The following is a 17,826-nucleotide window of genomic DNA, read 5'->3' on the forward strand; positions in this document are numbered from 1 at the left end:
GAGAAAGAGAGAGAGAGAGAGAGGAAGAAGGAGCAGCCGCTGCCACGGGAAACGTGGTTGCTGCTCCCACTGCTGAGGCTTCTCATCAGTTCCTCGTCCTGTTTCCAGCAGTTGTGCAACAGGCGAAACGCATCGCATCTCGTTGCTGGGCAGAGGGAGGCGAGTTGGAGATGCTGAAAACTTCGTAGAGGGAGGAGCCCGGCGGCGGGTGGCTGCTGTAGCGGCAGCCTGTTGATGGTGGAGGTGGATTGAACTTTGTCATGTCCGTTGATAAGTTTGTTCTGGCTCTCCCCCCCCCTTCCCCTCGCTTCTGCGCTTGCTCTCTTTCCCACCCCCTTTTACCTCCGCGTTACACTATCTCTCTCCCTCTCTGGAGTGCTCTGCAATGCATCCTTGATAGGTTATAAAAGGGGAGGGCAGGCTTTCCTCCTGGCTCAGCAGATTTTGCCCTCTGTGGCTCCTTGTGACTCAGTTGAGAAGATAGAACTAGAGGCCGGATCCCGATGAGCAGCCCCTTATGGTACCGCAACTTCACAACACACAGAACCAGCACTGGAGGACATACTTCTGGAGGGGGTGGAGTGGAGGACATAAGTTTTAAAAAAACCCACTGGCCTGTCCCCAAATCTTTGCTTACACCTCTGCCATTAAATACATATATATGGGAGGAAAAACAATTATGGGTGGAGGAGGGAAGGAACAGATTAAAAGTGTATCTTCAGTAAATCTGCTACTCTAAGATCTATTTAGTGCAAAAAGAATTTATTGCATATAAGTGCAATAAATTCAAATTCAATAGATCTGTCGTGGGGCAAATTTTGGTTTCACTCGTCCTCCTCTACGACTGCTTAAGATGAACAAGCTGGATTGCAGCTGAATGTAGTTGGTGAATGTGAATTGCATCAGGGTGAATATGGTAAAGAGGACCAGAATGAATTTCCCTTTTGATCTGAAAAAAAACAACCAGCAGTCTGGATTCCTTGATGGCATTTTTTTGGTAACTCATTAAATTCTTCTGAGAGCCAATTTTAAAGGCTTTGTCAGCAAGATGGCTATTAGGAATATTTTATTTTTGTAGACATCCTAGAAGGTTTGGAAAAGGTTAAAACACTGGTCCCACTTCCCAAAGATCAAGGTATGTGTGCATATTCAAGAGAAAGAGGGAGGTACTGTGTGACTCATGATCACACAACAAGCCATATTTGTTTTATTTCCCTGTTTGAAGGCTTAAGGGTATAGTCTTCTCTTGGTGTGTGTATATAATGCCCATTAGCATTAACTGGTGTTATGTACATCCCTCAGACTAAAGATCCTTTTGTGTGTTAGAAAGGCAGAAACAGCATGGCTCCATCATCCAATCAATCAAGTTACCACAACATTTCTTTTCATCTTTTGCTTTAAGATGCACCTAATGGGTTTATTTGTTTTAGCGCAGTTGCCCCCCCCCCCCGAAACTGATATTTGGTGTGCGTGTGTGTGTGCGTGTGTCTCATTTCCAACAGTATATTTAAGCAGGTAAAATAACAGTTTTGCATATCATTTTTTGCTTAGGAAAATCATGCATGCCATTTCAGTTACTCGCAATTTCTATGCAACTTGTATTTTAATTTCTATTTCACTTTTAACTCTTACGGTTTCTGTTTTAAAGAAACATTTCAGGATGAGGGCGCTTTTGATTTTGCTCTCTCTTAAAAATTAAGTGGCTTGAAAAAAGTTGAATGCAAAAAGTTGATTCTTGAGGTGCCTGCATTGTTACATCGCTTATTTTGGTCTTTTGAGGGTAGAGAATTCTTTGAAGTAAAACTTTCAGATGCAAAAACCCATAGCTTGTGGCTTTGATAAACTTGTTTTGGCCTGGGGCCGAAGGTGTGCTGGAAAATTCCCTCTTATTTTTTTTTTCCAGGAGTTTTTATGGGTTTTCATCACTTACTTGATAAGCTAACATTCCAGTATCCCCTTCCCATTATCGAAGTAATATATTGTTTGGCTACATTGCTTTTTCCTCCCTTGTGGTGCAAAGTGATGTTTATACTGGTCACAGTTAGTGAAAACCAGGTATCGTTGCTAGATCTATCTCTCAGGTTGTACTTATTATCCTTTGTGAAAGTAGGTGGTGCATAGAAGGTCATAGGATAAGTGTTGGCTAAGCAGCTAAACAGATGCTAAAATTAACCCAACTGCATCTGTCATGGGTTTCGCTCCCTTGCTCCTTTTTGTCAATGAACTGCAATTGTCTAACATTTTAATTAATTGAATTGTGTAAATGATACATCTACTGGAAGAGCTAGCAAAACCACCCAACATGGCAATGTTTTACGTCGGAAGGTCATTTTAGGAATCAGAATAATAACAGTTGAAAAGGGACCTTGGATATCTTCTCATCCAACCCCCCCACTTCTGGGGTAGGATAACCTTATAGCATTTCGGTTGTCTAAAATCTCTTCTTGAAAACTTTCCGTGCATTGGAAAAATTCATTGGAGCATCGTTCCAGGAATGGAGCATTGGAAAATTCTAAATTATTGTAAATAAATGTACAAGAGAGTTTCTTCTACGGAGTGAGTGTGTGACCTCTCTTTAGCAATAGCAATAGCAGTAGACTTATATACCGCTTCATAGGCCTTTCAGGCCTCTCTAAGCGGTTTACAGAGAGTCAGCATATTGCCCCCAACAATCTGGGTCCTCATTTTACCCACCTCGGAAGGATGGAAGGCTGAGTCAACCCTGAGCCGGTGAGATTTGAACCGCTGACCTGCTGATCTAGCAGTAGCCTGCAGTGCTGCATTTAACCACTGCGCCACCTTGGCCTCTTTGGTTCCTGAAATGTTTCATTTAGACAGCAATGTCAAGAGAAAGTACTATATACTAAAAAAGAAACAGGGATACTTCCTTGCTTAAAAATTTGCAATGGTATATGACACACTTTAAACAATGCCTTTATAAAAGAAAAATCTTATAGAAACTTGGCATCATGAACCTAATATTAGAAGACTGCCTAGAGAATACCATTTTTGCACCAGGCTCTGTTGCCTCAAAGTGGGACCAGAATCCTAGGTGGGTGGGGCAATATACTGATTCTGTCTTAACCTTTTATCCCCCCCCCCAAAAAAAAATCCACCCCCAGCAGACGGCTGGAGAGGAAAAATTCCACTCTTGATCTTGCAGAAGATTTCTGAAGGGCTTTGTATGGGCCTGCTAGGGAAGGTAATAGCAATAGTAATAGCAATAGCAATAGCAGTAGACTTATATACCGCTTCATAGGCCTTTCAGGCCTCTCTAAGCGGTTTACAGAGAGTCAGCATATTGCCCCCAACAATCTGGGTCCTCATTTTACCCACCTCGGAAGGATGGAAGGCTGAGTCAACCCTGAGCCGGTGAGATTTGAACCGCTGACCTGCTGATCTAGCAGTAGCCTGCAGTGCTGCATTTAACCACTGCGCCACCTTGGCTCTGTGTTACCCACTCCCAACTCCAGAAGATAGTTAAGACAGAAGTCTTTGGTGAAGCTGTCTCTCAAGGATTTGGGAGATCATTGCCCTAGTTACTACGGTAGTAGCTTCAATGCACACCGCAACTCAGCCTGCTTCCCTCCAAGAATAATTTTGGAATACTGGCGATCCCTTATCAGAAAAGTCTAAATATGTCTTTGAATGGGAAGTTGGCGTTTTCCAAATGTTTTTTTTTTAAACAAAACAACAAATCTTATGAAATTCTTGGGGTTTTTTGGGGGGGTCCTGTGCTGTAGACACCTTGACCCATGTGAGTTTTGAAGCACAGGTAGAATATAATTTTTCTCCCTCAACCAGATGTAGGATGGGTGGAGAAAGTGATGTAGGGCAGTATAGTACCGTGTTTCCCCCCAAAACAAGACAGGGTCTTATTTTCTTTTGACCCCTAAAACAAGCGCTTGGCCTTATTCTTATTCTTGGGGAGGTCTTGCTATTTTTGAGGAGGTTATCCTCGGCCTGTGGTCAGCGGATCCACTGATCCAGAGAGGGCCAGAAGTTCTGTCTCTGTTTCTGGTACATTCTTAGCAATAGCAATAGCAGTTAGAATTATATACTGCTTCATAGAGCTTTCAGCCCTCTCTAAGCGGTTTACAGAGTCAGCATATCGCCCCCAACAACAATCCGGGTCCTCATTTCACCCACCTCGGAAGGATGGAAGGCTGAGTCAACCCTGAGCCGGTGAGATTTGAAGAGCCGAACTGCAGAACTGCAGTCAGCTGAAGTAGCCTGCAGTACTGCACTCTAACCACTGCGCCACCTTGGCTCAGCCCTAGCATTGCTGGGCCTGCCGCTGTTTTTGCGGCTGCCACTAAGAGAAGGGACGCGTTAGCTAGGGTTTGCGGCCTCCACAAGGCCATTCCGCGTGGATGGCAGGTGTATGCACATTTTAGGGGAGGGCTTATTTTCAGGGGAGGGTTTATTTTAGTGCATGCTCTCGAAAGCCTGATTGGGCTTATTATCCGGGGAGGTCTTATTTTGGGGTAGCATTTTGGGGTCTTCCCTTTTTTGAATATGATTTAATTTTGTCCTTTTGCATTGCTTGATCTCCAGCATTCAAACTAAAGAAAAATAAGTTGCTTTTCTTAATTATTTTACTTTTGCGCAGTTGGTTAACGTAATTTTTTTTTTTACATTGCACCCGATTATTATAACTTGATTGTTTTTTCTCTTTCTCTTTTACAGATATGAAGTGCTTTTCCGAAGAGCAGTTTGAAGCTTAGAAAGGGTAGGAATCGCTTTTAAGTTTCTATTCATCTTCTCTTAAAGATCTTTCTAAACATGAGTATATAAAGGAGAAAGCATAAAGAAGGATGGCAAAAAAATAAATAAAAAATTCTCCCCTGCCCCCCTCCCTCAAGAACGGCAAAAGTGAGAATTTGTAAGAAAATCTTATGGGGGGCTGGTAATTCTGAATGAACAGATGATTATGGTCCATGACAAAGTCTCTTATGTGTTTTTAAAAATAACTTCATTCTTATTGGCGTTAACATTATATGTATTGATATTTATTAATATTATAGTCGGTTGGCCATTGTGAGAACAGACTATTAGACTAGATAGTCCAGGAGTCCAATCCAGCAAGGAACTGCTTATATCTTTTAAAGAGAGCATTATATGGCTCTTTTAATTGCCTACAGAATTTCATAGGAAGTTGTGTGGTTTCTAGCCCTGATGGGAACGATAAAAACAATGAAAACTAGATTTGAAACAGTGGAAGACATAGCAAAGTAATTGACAATTTCATATGATAAAAGGTAGATGAAAACATAAGAAGAGACCAGATTTATGTAATGTTTAAACTCCTATTTTTACTTTTAAATATGGTTTAACTTGAATAAAGAAGTGGGGGAAATGTTTTTTTTTGTTTTGTTTTGTTCCTGTGCTGGTAGCATTTATGTGCAGTGGGTGTAGCTGAAAAATTGCCATTGTTGCACATGACTCTAAAATGCCCATTAAAAAAAATCTCTTTGCCTAAAATACCTGCTACTTTTACCTTCGCCGCTCTAGCTATTGCCAACAATAATATATGGAATGTTTGTGAATTTCTTGCAAAATTGCAACTTGTCAAATGTTTTGCTGGATTGAAAAATGTTATTTGGGAGTAGGCATGAGAGGAGTGTTAAGAGCTAAATCATTTATTTTTAATGAATGGCGTTAAGGATATTTGGAATTTGCCCTCTTGCTGTTACCTGGGTATGGAGATACTATATTAGAAGGTGCTGCTACATAGGAAAAAGTTAGATGTGTGAAAGATGAAATTTCCTTTGGAAAAGCACTTCGTATCTGTCATTCATTCACTTCATTCCTGAAATTTGTTCAGGAAATCAGCTTATCTGAACTGAAGATGATGAACACAAGTATAGTATTTGGGGCAGCTTTAGGGGGTCAATCTATGTTCAGGTAGTCCTTGACTTACAACATTTAGCAACCGTTCAAAGTTACAACATCAGTGGAAAAAATGGCTTACGGCCATTGAAGCATCTTCATTGTCATGTGATCAAAATTTGAATGGTTGGCCGCTGACTCATATTTATGACGGTTGCAGTGTCCTGGGGTCATGTGAACCATCTTTTATGACCTTCTGACCAGCAAAGTGAATGGGGAAGCCAAATTTCCCTAACAACCGCGTTACTAACTTAAGAACTGCAGGGATTCACTTAACAACTGTGTGAAGAAAGGTTGTAAAATGGGGCAAAACCCACTTAAGAAATGTCTCACTTAGCAACAGAAAAGTTGGGCTCAATTTTGGGCGTAAGCCGAGGACTATCTGTAGTTGTACAGAGAACATCCAAGTGTGTTAAAAGTTTCACTTTGGAATGAAGGCCATTAAAAACCAGCAATCCGTCCTCAAGAGTTATTGGAGTAACTGAACATGGTTGCAAAAACCATCCCTGTTTCACCTCCTTGTTGGTATCAAAAGGACATCACTTTGAAGGTAGCAATTCTTAAGACGGCAATAGCTTAACTGAAGCATCCTTGCCTTTGTTCTGTATGAATCTTCTTGAGGCTGTTCTGCGCTCTACATGGGGCTGCCCTTGAAGAGTGTTCGAAGACTCCAGCTGGTCCAGAATGCAGCCGCGCGAGTGATCGTGGGTGCACCCAGGTACACCCACGTTACACCTATCCTCCGCGAGCTGCACTGGTTACCCATTAGTCTCCGGATCCGCTTCAAGGCGCTGGTCGTTACCTATAAAGCCCTCCATGGCATCGGACCTGGGTACCTGAGAGACCGCCTCCTGCCGATCACCTCCCATAGACCGATTCGATCACACAGGTTAGGTCTCCTCCGGATTCCATCTGCCAGCCAATGTCGGCTGGCGACTCCCCGGGGGAGAGCCTTCTCTGTTGCAGCGCCAGCCCTCTGGAACGATCTCCCCGTGGAGATCCGGACCCTTACTACCCTCACGGCCTTCCGCAAAGCTGTTAAGTCCTGGCTGCTCCAGCAGGCCGGGGGGGCTCTCGTAATATTCAGCCCCCCAGAGATTGTGACTGTTGTATATTTTAATGTTGTTGTGTATTATTCCCCTCCCTTGTTTTATTGTAAGCCGCCCGGAGTCCTTGGGGAGTGGGCGGCATACAAATCAATAAAACTATAACTATAACTGATCAAAGTTATGGAACTTTAAGCTGTCCTGGAATATTACAAGAGCCAAGGTGGCGCAGTGGTTAAATGCAGCACTGCAGGCTACTGCTAGATCAGCAGTTCAGCGGTTCAAATCTCACCGGCTCAGGGTTGACTCACCCTTCCATCCTTCCGAGGTGGGTAAAATGAGGACCCAGATTGTTGGGGGCAATATGCTGACTCTCTGTAAACCGCTTAGAGAGGGCTGAAAGCCCTATGAAGCGGTATATAAGTCTACTGCTATATACTATATATATTACTGAGTTTTGCTAGAGATTTGAGTCCTGAGCATTATTGCTTGGCTGTGCTGTGCATGCGTACACACACACACACATATATACACGAGGTAGGGTATTGTGCAGTTTGGATTTAGTGCAGTGGAAAATGATTTGAGCGCAAGCTAACTGAGAAAGGTCGGCCTTGCTAGTTGAATCACGCAGATCCGTGTCTCCTGGCGAGGGCAATGATTCTGGAATTACACCCAATCTCTCTCTCCCTGTAGCTGAAGAACCTGCGGATTTTTGTTCCCTCCAGCAGGATGGAAGTCATTCTAGTGCATCTGGTTCTAACTATCTCTCCAGTTGTTGTTTTTTTTTCATGCAAACCTGCTTTGCAGTCAATAAAGGTAGTTCTCTGAATAGGAGCCGTAGACAAAAGAAGTAGGTGATGGGTGGGGATTGTTTATTCAATGTTATTCAAGTAAGTCATGTTGAGGGAATTGGAGGGCCTCTGGGATAGGGTAGCTGAATAGCTTTAAAAAGGATTCACCTCCAGACTCCCAAGGGGGGGTAATACCAACACAACCCAAGGGTAGCAATTGAAACCCCACCAGACAAGCATTGTTAGGGTAAAGGATACCCAGAAGAGGATTATGGATTGCTTTGAAGCTGTCTTCTTTCCCTTTGCTTTAGGCCAGTGGGTCTGTATTGCATCTCCCAATGCAAATGGTTATTTGTATTAGGGTCAGATTTGTAGAATTTAAAAAATATCACTTCTAATTCAGCATCAGATTTTGCTATGTCTCCCGCAAGTCTAGGTAAATCTAAGGAAGTCCTTTGAAAACATGTTCCTTCCCCCCCCCCCCCCCCCCATGCTCAGTCATCCACAAATTTAGACTTTTTGGCCAGCAAGCCACAATGATTTTCTCCAACCAGATCGTCTCCAGGTTAAATTTTTTTACTCTTTCCAGTTAGCCTGGCAAATGATTTGGGGGTAATGAAATTATAGGCCAGGACATCTGCAGGTATCAGCTGCGGAATGTCACTTGTAACATCCTTCAAAGTTATTTTTTTAAATAGTTTTATTGATGTTTATAAGTACAAAGGCAAAATGACTAATACCAACTAAAAGAAAGTAAAGACAGAGAAGTATGGGAAGTGAAAAAGAAAATAAGAAACAATATATAAATTTGACTCCTCTCTCCCTCCCTCAAGTATAAAAGTATTTCAATGCCTTCACTAATATTTCAATTTTTCAAAAAAAAACCTCCTCTTCTTCCAGTATTTCATCCTTTATCAAAATGTAAAAATTCATCATTCAATAATCATTAGGAAAAGTCTGCTAAGAGTTATCAGAAATAGTAACATAACGTCCTTAAAAGTTATTTTCAAGATTGTAAAACTTTTACCTTTTTATTTGAGACATTTTTGTTTCTCCAGCGGATTTTTATATTAAAGGCCCCATTCTGAGAAATGGTCCTTTATTGGGACCAATCTGAATAAATATCCATATGGGAGATAACCTCATTATTAGCTTTTGCTTAGCTAGGATATTTATCCTTATAAAAGGCTATTTCAAAAGAAGTCATATGAAACTAATATTCATATGACTACTAATTTCTTCCTTTGTGTATTATTTCAAGAGTAACTTTTATTAGAAGTTCTCCTTTTCTTAGAGAACATCTTTATGCATACGCGGAAGTGGATTGTCCTTGTTTGTGTGAAAAGTTTGACTGAATTCCCACATTAACAATGAAGTTGCTTGATTTTGGCTTAGCAGGAATATAATTAATATAGATCACTAAGATCACTTCTTTCCACTTTGCTAATGTTTGGCTCTTGCAAGGATGTTTTTTTTTTTACATGTGGTCAAGAAACTTTTAATTATATTCCTGCTATTAATTATTAGGGTGATCCTAAAGCATTGAGGTTTAAAATCATTGCTTATGACAGCTGTCTCTTCCACAAATCATGGTTAGTAAAATTGTGTTTGGTGCTATATAGAAAGTAGCCCATTAGATTCCTCAATTCTAATTAGTAAACAAATTCTATAAATGGAGTGAGAACAACATTAATTTCATTCATTCATTCATTTATTGAATTTCTAGGCTGCCCAATCCCGAAGGACTCCGGGCGGCTTACAGAAATGAAAATATTAAAAAAGAATTTAAAAACGGTAGGACACAACAGGGGGGCTGGACCTCAGTCAAGAGGTCAACAGCCCCAGGCCTGCCGGAAAAGCCAGGTTTTAATAGCTTTGTGGAAGGCCATGAGAGTGGGCAGGGCCCGGATCTCTGGGGGCAGCTCATTCCATAGGGCCGGAGCGGCAACAGAGAAGGCCCTACTCCTAGGCGTCGCCAGCCGGCATTGTCCCGCTGAAGGCACCCGGAGAAGGCCCATCCTGTGCGAACTTATCGGTCTAAGGGAGGTATGTGGCGGAAGACGGTCTCGCAGGTATCCGGTTAAAATAATATTAGTTCAGATTTAAGTTTCAGCAGAGATTTGGAAGCTGGGTGCTAATTCTTAATGTTGTCTAGCTCAAAAATGCATCAGGGATTTCCACAGGAAGCAGGTCATAAAAGTCAAGATGGCAGGCATGACCCTGTAATTGGAGCCTTGCCTCTTTTTATGTGACTTTCCCAGGTGTTGCTTGCGTGGGATATTATACATTGAAAAAAAGGGTGGGGTTATTTGATCTCACAGTTGCAGCTGCCATCTTGATTTTTGGCATCTTTCCCCTTGAGTACATTCCTGGATGCTTCATTAGAGAGGCATCATCCCTGCTCCTCTGAATCGACAGCTATCCAGTTGGCTTGACAGCTGCATTTGCACACAGCGGTTTTGTTATTCCTCCCCTCCTGATGACTTACTCTACGGGATTTTCAACTGCAGTTGCCAAGATTTGAACCTTGGTGCTTCTGCTATCAGAGCAATGGATCTTTTCGATGGCTTAGTTCTCTTGCAGCCTCCCTTACTCACTTCGCAGGCTATGTGAAGGCTCCCTTCCTTTCCTCCTCTTAGCAATAGCAGTTAGACTTATATACCGCTTCATAGGGCTTTCAGCCCTCTCTAAGCGGTTTACAGGGTCAGCATATTGCCCCCAACAACAATCCGGAGCCTCATTTTACCCACCTCGGAAGGATGGAAGGCTCAGTCAACCTTGAGCCGGTGAGATTTGAACAGCCGAACTGCAGAGCTGCAGTCAGCTGAAGTAGCCTGCAGTGCTGCACTCTAACCACTGCGCCACCTCGGCTCTTAGATTTGGGCACTGAGGTGAAGGATAATGATGTTTTTCTCCCAGGAGAACACAAAGCATAAAACATTGGTGAGCTGAGATACAACCAATAACAGTAAACCTTCAGTAGTATGGTATTGTATTTATAAGTAGTCCTTGACTTATAACCTTTTGTTTAAGGTTTAAGCAACACGGCACTTAAAGTGACTTATGACTGTTTTTCACACTTATGACTATTGCAGAACCTGCATGGCCACATCCTCAAAATTTGGATGCTTGCCACCTGACTCATATTTATGACGGTTGCAGCGTCCCAGGGTTATGTGATCACTTTTTTGTGACCTTCGGACAAGCACAGTCAATGGGGAAGCGACAATTCACTTAAGAACCATGTTACTAACTTGGTTTAGTTTGGTTTATTGGATTTATATGCCGCCCTTCTCCCAAGGACTCAAGGGGGGGCGTACAACATTAAAAAATTAACAACTACAGCGATTTCTTTCATTACCGTGGCTAGAAAGGTGATAAAATGGGACAAAGCTCACTTAACCACTCTCACTTAGCAACAGAACCGTTGAGCCCAGTTGAGGTTGTAAGTCAAGGACTTCCCATACATCAGACAAAGGAGTAAATATAATATAAAGCCATTCCGCAAGACAATGAAGATGGCAAAAAAATTAAAATAAGGGTCCTTTTGTTTTTTGCGGACATAAAATGCCAACTGCAAAAATTGAAAAGGTGGAGGTAAGTTCATCTTGCATGTGCAAATTGATGATTGTGTTCCTAATTGTCAAAAAAGATGATTAAGCAGTGTAAATGCTTCATTGCCTCAGACAGCTTCAGTAGCTTGTCTGTTACTTGGGGAAAAATTCGTCTTTCTTTTGCAAACCTCTTATAATAATTAATAAGAAAGGGAATGGATAAATGCCAAGGCCTATACTAATCGGTCCGTGTTTCTGAATTTTGCATTTTTTATATTTAACCAAATGTCTAAGTACGGTCATACTTGGATATGCTCCTCTCCCTGGCTTATCTAGCTGTTTTTTTTTTTAAAACCTCTTTTAATAAATGCTTTTCTGCAGCTTTGTTGCTAAAGCTGAAAAAAAAAACTGGTATGATATCCTAAGAATGGACTGGCTCCCATACTTGTGCTGTGGCATTGGAAGATGAACTAATTCAGCCAAGAGCTATTTCCTGAGTCCTTTACTATTATTTTAATGAATTTAAGTTCAAGGCTGCAAAAACGAGCTGTTAGAATGGTATTCCTTCCTAGGGAATTAATAGGTAAATTGGTATTGGATATTAGAGATGTATTTGTCCTCCCCACAAAGACAATTTGCAAGTTAATGAATGATGCTGAGTTTCCTCTTACAGTGTATGGGAAAGAGTTTAGAGGATTTGAAGCACATGACTTCCATGTGCTTCAAATCCATGTGTAAGAGCCAAGGTGGCGCAGTGGTTAAATGCAGCACTGCAGGCTACTGCTAGATCAGCAGGTCAGCGGTTCAAATCTCACCGGCTCAGGGTTGACTCAGCCTTCCATCCTTCCGAGGTGGGTAAAATGAGGACCCAGATTGTTGGGGGCAATATGCTGACTCTCTGTAAACCGCTTAGAGAGGCCTGAAAGGCCTATGAAGCGGTATATAAGTCTACTGCTATTGCTATTACTGCTATTGCTATTGCTATGTGTCCATGTTCTGTTCTTTTTTTTTGTTTTGCATCAGTAGGCACAGGCTGTATATCTTGGGATGTTTCACATTGGGCATGATTTAATGAGGTTCCCAAAAATTGCATGACATTTATGAAATTGGCAGTTAGTTGGTTGCTGGGAATATGCGAGGCGCTTCTGTTGCCATCCCAAATCCAGAGCATGACTGGACTTGTTTTTGCTTGTCAAAAGTCAGGCAGGGATATGAGCTTATATACATCCCTTCTTTGGTGTTTGCAACCTGTGTAGACACATTGTGCTATTGGTCTGTTCTGGAAGAATTAGTGATGTAACCTCATGTTATAATACTTTTGTCAGCACTGGACAAGCCCCGCAGCCTTGTTTAAGAATTAAAAAAAGAAATCATGGGAGCAAGACGAATTATTCTCCTCTGGTTACCATTTGAAAATGATTCCATTTGCAGCGCGAGAATGTATTGTCTGGGTTTGAGAAACCTACTCCGAAAAGCAATACAGTAGCATCCTATTTGTTTTTTGTTTTTTTTTAGGACAAATTACATATTGCAGGTTATTTCGAGACTCTTGTATTTAAGCTTACGTTCACACTGCGTTAAACCATAAATATTCTTTGCTTAGCATAACACACCTGCTTAGCTTGCTGTGGGTTATTCAGTAGACGAGGGTAAAATCGTGAGTGAATCTCAGGGGTGGGTTTCAACGGTCCCTGCGAACCGGTTGGTTGGCGAACCCGGAAGTAAGTAACTTCCGGGAACGGCGAAGGGCCCACCCGCGCGCCCGCGCGCCTTACCCATTTTTGACGAGTTCTGCGCTTCCACGCATGCACAGGGCGCATACAGCGCCTGCGCGATCCTCCAGGAGCAGCTGGAGCATCGCACAGACGCTAATACGCATGTGTGCGCCACGCGCGTGCACGCACGTGTGAGGATGCCGCTGGCCCCGTTCCAACCAAACTGGTTGGAACGGGGCGAGAAACCCACCCCTGGTGAATCTGGTGCTTGAAGTCACATTCAGGTTGTCCTTGACTTACAACAGTTATTTAGCGACCATTCAAAGTTATAACGTCACAGGACAAAATGACAATTTTTCACCGTTGAGACCTTTGAGGCATCCCCCATGATCAAAATTCAGATGCTGGACTCCTATGACTAATATTTATGATGGTTGCTTACAGTGGTGGGATTCAAATAATTTAACAACCGGTTCTCTGCCCTAATAACCAGCTGGGTAGGCGTGGCTCAGTGGTCATGTGACTGGGTGGGTGGGGCCAACTCAATGTCACTCACGTCGATGGGTACTTCGCCTTAGCTGTTACAATGTAGTAAGGGTTAACCGGAGAGGCAGTTTCTGTAAGCAGGTCAATAAAGATGAGGCTAGAAACAACACCAGAAATTTTCCTTTCTGCCTTCCTTACAGAATTAACCCTGTAAAGTGGGAAAAAAACAAAAGGAGATTTCTTCCAACAACCGGTTCTCCGAACTGCTTAGAAAGTTACCAACCGGTTCTCCCGAATAGGTGCGAACCGGCTGAATCCCACCACTGGTTGCTTGTATCCCAAGTTCACGTGATCACCTTTTGCAACCTTCCCACAAGCAAAGTCAATGGGAAAGCCAGATTCATTTAACAAACGGGTTACTGATTTATCAACTGCATTTATCAACTTATTAAGTGGGATTCACTTAACAACTGTGGCAAAGAAAGACCGTGAAATGTACCAAAGCTCACTTAACAAGTGCCTCACTTAACAACGGAAATTTTGGGCTCAGTTGAGGACTTACCTGTATCACATGGGTCAACAGGAACCTCTCGGCAGATGGCAATGAAGAAGAAGTTTCCATTTAGGCAGAACGTTGTGAAAACCACTACACCAAACTTGGATCTTCGGTTGCTTCAGTTATTGTATTTTGTAAGAGGTGTTGTGGTGGTTGGAGGAAGCTCTCATCCCTAATTTTAGAACTGTAGTTCCATATGATCTATTGGTTCCAGATGACTCACCGAAATTTAATACTCTTTGTCTATTAACTTCATGATTATGGTGGTTGCTTCACATCATCCATGGAACATTTTGCAATTGATTGCAGTGGGACTTTATAGAGCATTCCTGCACAGAGATGAATGAAGGTATTATAGCTCTGCTTGGTTATTTACTTCCTTCAATAATTGTGCTTTATTTCTCTTGAAAACCACTGAGAATTGGGTATTTCCAAATAAAAGGTAACCCTCTAGAAAGGCAAAAAGCAAGGGGGAATTTTGTTTATGTGGTTCCTCCTATGTGTGCCCACTCTTCTAAATAGCTACTAAAGGCATCACAGGCATTCTTTCCATTTGCTCAGTCTAGACTACAAGTTCCATAATCCCTGATTATGGGCCAAACTTGTTGGGATGTGCCAAGCTGAGAAAAAAAAAAGAATTGTCACAAAGGGGTTATAATTAAAACTGCTCTGTGCCGCTTGGCATTTAAGTATTCCATGTCACTTCACAAGGGGATGGCTGTCTCCTTGAATAAGATTGCTCTCTGTGTATCCTCTCTAAACCAGTCTTTTTCAAAGTGTGGACCCCCTTCAAGATTCGGTCAGGAATCTACAAAAATCAAAATTATTTGTCAGCCTATGTTGAAAAAGAATCTAATACTAAAGTCCCAGGGGTGGGTTTCTTGCCCCGATCCAACCGGTTCGGTTGGAACGGGGCCGGCAGCGTCCTTGTGCACGCGTGCGGCGCGCCCGTGCACGCATGCGGCGCACGCATTGGTACTAGCGTCTGTGTGATGCTCCAGCTGCTCCTGGAGGATCGCGCAGGCGCTGTATGCGTCCTGCGCATGCGTGGAAGCGCAGAACTCGTCAAAACCGGGTAAGTGCGGGCGGGCGGGTGGGCCCTTCGCCATTCCCGGAAGTTACTTACTTCTGGGTTCGTGACCAAACGGTTCACAGGGACCGCCGCGAACCGGTTGAAACCCACCCCTGTAAAGTCCCCTCAAACACTTATGCGAAGCACAGCGGCAGCTGATGTGTCAAATTTAATGTTCAATGTGGTAAATGTCAATGAATATAACTCATAAACAAGGCTCTTCCATAATTTCCATAATTTTTGTCTTCCATAATTTTTAAAAGTGAAACAGGGTCCTGAGAGAATTTTTTTTATTTATTTTCAAACTCGCTCTAAACCGTTTGCTTTCCTGGGAAATGTTTTTATTTTGCAAACAGCAACAGTGGTTATTGCGTGACCCGACAAATGCGCGTCCGACAAATGCACGCCGACAAAACAGCGATGTCAGAAGCGCGCCCACAACAGCGCGCCGACAAAACCGCACCCACAAAAGCGCGATTAGGGTTAGGGTTACAACGTTGTTTTCACATCCCATTATGTTGTTTGTTGATGGCGCGCTTTTGTCGGTGGGCATTTGTCGGTGTGCTTTTGTGGGCGTGCTTTTGACATCGTGGTTTTGTTGGCGCGCTTTTGTCGGCGGGCATTTGTCGGTGTGCTTTTGTCGGCACGCTTTTGACATCGTGGTTTTGTTGGCGCGGTTTTGTCGGCGCGCATTTGTTGGGCGTGCATTTGTCGGTGAACCGGTTATTGTACGACTTGTGCTTACAGTTTTGTTCTAAGTCTTTCCCAAGTCATATAGATGTGTTGTATTTATAACACTATAATTTCTAGCCAACACAGCCGTACACTACTACACTTGGCTGGGAAGAATGATACTTTTACTCCAGTGTTTTAGATCAGTCTGCTATGTGCAACAAGATAACAGGAAGTATAAAACTGAAGTGAAAAGATGGAAGAACTCTTGACTAAGAGAACATTTCTGATGGCATTTTTTTGCAACCTTTAATTCACTGGACTTTTTAAAAAAGAGTGTAATTCTGTAAATAAGGTTCAGCAATAAGAATACTTTTTCTTCTTGCTTTGAGGTGGTCAGCAGATGCTTCTTTTCCCTAGGGGGAAAAAACTTGTACCAAATTGTTTAATTTGAGGAGGGGGGGGAAGAACACCAAATAACACATGTCTGATTGTTATATTAATTCCTAGCATGTAAGCATGGCCGTAGCAAAAAGTTAACTCTGAATCTGCTCAAGCATGTACTTCGCGTGTTCCGCCCTTATGTATGATTAAACCTAGGAAACTACAGACAGGAGTTTTTATAGTTTTAGAAGCTTGGTCTCCTGCTGTATGAAGCTTGATGGCGTAATTGTGATTTACCGTTGGCGGGAATCATGTTTTAAGTTGTAGCAAAAACAGACCATGTTATGGTTTAGTGTAATGTGTGAGCTAGATGAGGGGTGTCAAACTCGCGGCTCCGCAAACCAGATGTGTCATGTGCTGGCCACACGCCCACCCCTGCTTTAGCGAAGGGGGAAAAGTTGTGATACATCACATGATGACACTGTGGTGCCATGGTTTGACACCCCTGAACTATTGGCAGTTTAACACTTTGATAGCTGAGTAATTTTTCTCTGTCTCGCTACTTTATGCTTTAATATCTTTTAAGATGTGATACTAATCTCCTTTCTCTTTTTAATTGCTTGGTTTGCAGTTTTATTGATCCACTATTCTCTTAGTTCTGGCTTACCAAATAAACTACAAACCCCTGGATTTCTTTCCTGTAGAGGAAAGAAGTGTTACTTAGTGTTACTGCAGTAGATGGCTGCGATTCACCAAGCGTGGCTGATTTCAAGAAAGCTAAACAAAATTAGGTTCACCGACAAAAGGGCGAACGACAAAACCGCGCCCGACTAAACCGTGTCGCTGACGTCATCAACAGGGTGACAACAGCGCAGAGACAGAAGTGCGCTGTAAAAGTAACCCTAAACCTAAACTTAACCCCTAACCCTAAACCTAACCCTAAGCCTAACCCTAAACCTAACCCTTAACCTAACCCTAACCCTAAACCTAACCCTTAACCTAACCCTAAACCTAACCCTAAACCTAACCCTTAACCTAAACCTAAACCTAAACCTAAACCTAACCCTTAACCTAACCCTAAAGCTAACCCTAAAGCTAACCCTTACCTTAAGTTAAATTGGCTTTCTTTTGACGCGCTATTGTAAAGCGCCCTTCTTTCTCTGCGCTGGCTGTTGTCGCCGCGTTGATGACGTCAGCGACGCGGTTTCGTCGGGCGAGGTTTTGACGTTCGCCCTTTTGTCGGGTCACGCAAAATTAGATCTAGAAAAAAATGGTGTGTGCGTGTGTGAAAGAGCAAGATGGTTGACTAGATTGGGGAGTTGAAAAAAAAAATCCAAAAAAGAAAGAAAGAAAAGAAAAGGACATAGATGTACCCATGTAATTGACCCAAACCAAGCTTGATTTCCAAGGATTTTTTTGGTCACTGTTGCAAACTAGTCTTTAGTTATATGAGAAAAAGGTTCTTACATACTCAGATATGCCCTCCAGTTTAGTACGCATTTGATTTCAGCACACGCATTAAAGTAGGGCATCCAGTATAAAGATTGTGGGCAGGTGTGGAAATTGTTAAGCAATCCATGTTGTAGACATTTGATGGCCTGCCACACCCTGAGTATACCTTTCAGATTTGCTTAAGTATGTTGACCGCTGATCTGAAA

The 17,826-nt window shown here is 42.5% G+C and overlaps 1 protein-coding gene across 2 annotated transcripts in view; it reads left to right on the forward strand.

Moving 5' to 3' along the window:
• The window catches only part of RREB1 (ras responsive element binding protein 1), a 191,972-nt gene that overhangs the window by 2,461 nt on the left and 171,685 nt on the right, over window positions 1-17,826 (forward strand). For both annotated transcript variants that reach the window (XM_087707500.1, XM_087707501.1), the window contains exon 2: window positions 4,690-4,732. The gene's annotated coding sequence lies outside the window, so the exon portion shown is untranslated. The remainder of the gene's footprint in view (window positions 1-4,689; window positions 4,733-17,826) is intronic.

Source organism: Thamnophis sirtalis, unplaced genomic scaffold (genome assembly GCF_051295495.1).
Source record: "Thamnophis sirtalis isolate CommonGarterSnake01/CBP01778 unplaced genomic scaffold, rThaSir2_p1.2 scaffold_2, whole genome shotgun sequence".
NCBI classification, from domain to species: domain Eukaryota; kingdom Metazoa; phylum Chordata; class Lepidosauria; order Squamata; family Natricidae; genus Thamnophis; species Thamnophis sirtalis.